Source organism: Geospiza fortis, unplaced genomic scaffold, assembly GCF_000277835.1.
Source record: "Geospiza fortis unplaced genomic scaffold, GeoFor_1.0 scaffold254, whole genome shotgun sequence".
NCBI lineage: Eukaryota > Metazoa > Chordata > Aves > Passeriformes > Thraupidae > Geospiza > Geospiza fortis.
Window position 1 is genome coordinate 915,272 of NW_005054441.1, and position 4,914 is coordinate 920,185.

The following is a 4,914-nucleotide window of genomic DNA, read 5'->3' on the forward strand; positions in this document are numbered from 1 at the left end:
CCACCGGGAGGCCAATGAGCCACGGCTGCAGCACCTTGGGGCCCGTGCCTGCATGGCCAGCGGACAGGCAAGGGAAAAGACAGGGATGGGGACAGCTTCAGGGGAGCTCCGTGCTTCAGGGGATGGGACCCCCCCACGAGATGGGACCCCCTATGGGATGGGACATTGGCAGACACTCAGTGTTCCCCCTCCCCAGTGTCCCTTGGGTACCAAGGAAGCCACTCCCGACACAGCTCACCTGTCCCCAGTGCAGTGGGGAGCACTGGGGCAGCAGGTGGGCATCTCCAGATCTTTCTGCTCTGCCACCTGAAGTTACTGTTGGAGCACTGGGACGGACTGGTCCCACTGGAAAGGTCTCCCAGGAGCTGATCTGAAGCCTGGGGGGAGGCCTGGCCACCTCCCCAGGTACCCCAGGGCACAGAGTGGCACGGGGACACTTACCAGTCTGTCCCTGGGCGGTGGAAGCGAGGACGAGCAGGAGCGACAGGGGCTGCAAGAGCTTCGGCATTTTTGGGCAGAGGCTGGGGAATGTCTGGATCCTGCTCCTGGAGCTGAGCTTTTGTCACCTGCTGCTATCGTGCCTGCACTCTGCACGCAGGGCAACAGGCGCCTTTATTGGCCCCAAGAGGACAAAGTGGCACCAAGCACCATGGCAACGTGACTCCTGTCACCCCTGGCAGGTGGTACCACTCCCCTGGCTCAGGCACTGGCACCCCACCACACCCAGCAGCCACCACCTCCGGGAGCAGCGTGGCAAAGGACAGGCATGTCCCTGTGCCCAGGACTGGGGACCACCCCAGGGTGGGCAGGTGGATGGAGGCAGAGACAGGCAGGTGGGCAGGTGGGTGTGGGCACAGGTGGAGGGACAGATGGGTGATCTGGTGGAGAAGTGCCCACCCTGCCTGGTTCCCCCTATCCCAGCTGGCAGGGCTGGGGCAGATCCCATCGGGATGGGGTGGCACAGAGGGGTGGGCAATGCCAGGCCACCCCCAGCCCTCCCCTGGGCACGAGCCAGCTGCCCCCAGACAATCCCAGGTGGGACCCCATCATGTCCTCAGGGAGTGTGTGCCCACAGACTGTCAAGAGTGAAACACTGGCAGGATTAGCTCAGGGGGACCATGGCAGGGTGCCCACCCACCAGGGCACAATAAAACTGAGGCAGAGGGTACCCACCTAGCGAGGCACAGTGGACTTTGCCAGGGCCACCCTGCCTGTGGAAATTCCTCAAGGGGTTAAGAAGAAGACTGGGGGTGCAGGGATCCAGCCTCAGCCGGGGTTTAAGTCAGGGGCTGCAGGTCCATAAAACAGCCCCATGCCCAGTGCCCTCTCCCAGAACCCAAGTGAGGCTTCGGGGTGCTTTGTCCCCCAAGACTGGGTTGGGGCCACCTCTGGCAGTGCCAAGGCACTGAGGTGGGGGCACAGCCAGCCTCAGCATCCAGCTGTCCATCTGTCTGTCCCTACCCATGTGCCCCCACTGGCTTGGCCCATCCAGAGGGGTATCCACGTTTCTGTGTGCACCTGTGCCCATGCCCCCTGCCACCACTGTCTGTGCCCCCACACCGTGGGTTTGCACCCCCAAGCACCCCCTTTATTCACCCGTGTGCCCATGGCCGGGGGTGGCATGGCTGTGCCAAGGGGTTCTGTTACCCCAGGCAAAGGTTGGGATGCCCCAGCCATGCCACCCCAGTGCTGTGCTGGGCCAAGGGGTGAGCAGGGCTGGGACAAGTGGCTTTATTGGTGTGACAGCCCAAGAGGAGCCCGAGAGCAGCGCCAGGGCTGGCAGGGAGGGGGAGGCTGTGTGCCAGGGCTGGGCAGTGCCTACGGCCAGGGCCACGCCGTGACCAATGGTCAGGCAGGGCTGCAGGGTCCTGCTGGTGGCAGGGGTGTCCCCTGAGCCTAGAAGAATCTCTTCTTGGGGGGGTCAGCAAAGGAGACAGAGCTGCGCGGAGCGAGCAGCTGCAGCGGGATGTCTGTGCCGGGCAGGATTCCACTGCCTTCATCCTCCACCTTCTGCTCCACCAGCACCTCATCCTCCTCCAGCCACTCTGCCTCCAGCACGGGGCCTTCAACCATCTCTGCCTTCTCCTCCGGCTTGGGCCCAAATGCCCAGTCTGCAGGGGCACAGAGGGAGCTGTCAGCAGCCCCAGCCCTGCCGCAGCACAGCCTCAGGCGGGGGGATGCCCCTGGCCCCCGCCCACCCCGAAGCCCGGCCCCGCTGCAGGGAGCACTCACCAGCGAAGTCGTGCACCAGGTCCTTGATGAGGTGCCCCACGATGGCATAGGCCACCACCAGCACCAGCGTTGCTGCCATCATCAGGTACAGCACATAGCGGGGCAGGTGGATGCTGTCCAGGGCAGGGGGCCTGTAGTCCACATACAGCACCCCATCCTCCTCAGGGGGGGACTGCAGCAAGTGCCGTGGCCCCTGTGCCCCCCCGGTGCCAGGGAGGGGGACACCCCCTGCCAGGGCCATGGCCAGCTATCCCTGCAGCCCCACCCCGAGCCACTGAAGCCTCTGCCACGCAGGGGACTGCAGGGGGGGAAGTGGCATCAGCAGGGGTCCACAAGGCTCCTCGGTGCCGGCAGCTCACGGGGACAGTGGTGTCCCTATAGCTGCTGGCAGTGCCACTCACCCAGCGACAGAGCTGTGTTGCTGAGAAGGAGCTTAGCACCTGCTAATCCAGGCACAGCCTGGCTGCCTCAGCATGGGAGGTGACCAGTGGGCTCTGATGTGGGTCAGGGTCCCCAGATCCTGCCCCTCTGGGAGCACCACTGGTACCCCTGCCCCCCCAGGAGTGGGGAGTCCCCTGCAGCTGGAGAATTCCCAAAGGCAGGAATGGGGAGGGATGCCCGAGGTCTTTCCTCCCTCCCCTGGGCTGGGTTAAATCCCTCAGCAGGCCCGGATCCCTGGAGCAGATGGCTGAGATCCCAGAGGACACCGCACCCTTGGAGCCCATGGGCAGAGGGGATTGGGGATGCAGCCTCAGCCACGGGGGCTCCCACGGGGCCCCCCTGCTGTACAGAGGAGCAGCCCATGGCAAGAGGCTGCCACCTTCCCAGATGGCTGCCACGTGTCACCCCAGCACCCAGTGTCACCTCCCCAGGGCACAGCAGAGGGGGGCTGAGTCCATGTTTCCCTCAAAAGCAATTCCCTCCACACCAAGAGGGTGCAGATTTTAGCCCAGACCAGCAGCAGCTTTGAAGAAATCCCAAACCCTTCTAGCACAGGCTGAAGGTTCTGGTGGAGTTCAGTGCCAAGTCAAGGCTCAAGGCTGAGTCCTGCTCCAGTCCAGCACCTCCCAGCTCTGCTGCACCAGGTCACCCCTGCCCAGATCCCAACCTCAGAAATGCATTTTGTTCCAATTTTGTCTTACAAGGTGTTGGGGGAGCAGAGACAAGTGTTGGCACAGAATGATTGGGAAACAACCCTGCAAGGTCTGAGTGAGTCACCCGTGGCAAAACTGGGGAGCAAAGGTGGGGGCAGCCAAGGTGATAAGTGGGGACAAACAGCCTGGCAAACTCCACGGTGCTGGAGCCCACGTGCCAAGAAGGGAACAGTGGAAATGATAACGTGGCCTTGGGGAAGTCACCCATCTCACTGTGCTGGGCATGGACACCACACAGGAACAGCCCAGAGCCCAAAGTGCCAGCTGGGTCCTGCCCATCACCCAGGGGCTACGGAGCGTGAGGGAAGGGGGACAAGCAACCCATAACAGCTGCTGACTCCAGTGTGAAAACATCAGATGTTTGTCCCTAGTGCGGGGGAAGTGCAGTCTGGAGCCCCTCATCCTCCACATCGCACACAGGTGACCCTACCCACAGCACTCAGGTACATGTCACTGACTCTTGGTGTGTACAGGTGACCAAAACTGGTCACATCTTGACTAAGAGCCCTTCCCATGGGGTCCTGAACTGGGTCAGACTGGGCCATGGCCAGGGCTGCCCCTTGGCTGTGGCCCTGAGCACCAGAGCCCTGGGGATGCTGAGCTGGCTTCAGGGACTAAGAGGATTGAGCCTGGGAGTGACTCACAGGGAGCCCTTGGACAAGGGGAAAAGGTATGCCCAGCAGGATGCCAGGCCCTGCAGGGCAGTGGGACCTACCAGGGCACCTCAGACAGATCATCCTCCTCCCCAGGGCTGGGGGTTTCACCTCATGCCATCAGGGACCCCACTCCCTGCTCCTCCCAATGGGGCCGGACTCAATTTTAAAGGTCCTTTCCCATCTCAATGGTTCTATGACTTCACTTTGGCAGTCCCCAGCCTCCTGCCCAGGGCTTGACCCCATGGCAGTGGGTGCACTGCACACCTGGGCACAGGTAAATCACAGCTCGACTCACTCCAGCTTCCTGTGCCAGTGCTTTATTCCTTGCCAAGCCCCAAACCCCAGTGCCCAGGCTGGGCTGACTGAGGGATTTGGGTGCCAGCAGCAGCCTCAGCTCTCCTGGCCCTGGTTAAACACAGGGGAAAGCCCAGGCAGGCTCTGCCTCACCCTGCCCACCCTAATGGCAGCGCCCTTCCCTGCAGAAAAAAACCCAGCCATATCTTCCCAACTTTGCCATGAAACAACCCCCATCCTGGGGCAGAGGCTGCCACAGGCTCAGCTCCAGCTTGTCCCAACAGGAGAAGCCAAACCCACAGCGGGGCGAGGAGGGCCCCGGCTCGGCACCACCACTGAGAGCAATTTCGAAGCATCCCAACACCACAGCCCACAAGAGCGGGTGCCCAAAGCCCATCTTAGCCCCCAGCAAAGCTCAGCTGCGGAGAATGGAGCTGCCGACGGGGCAGCACCAACCCAGGGCAGGCCCAGGCCCTGCAGAGCCGCAGCAGGCTCTGACGTGCCAAGCAGAGCCCACCTGGTCCAAGCCCCAAGCCACGCTGCAGGCAGGCAGCGCCTATCCTGGCAGGGAAAAGGGG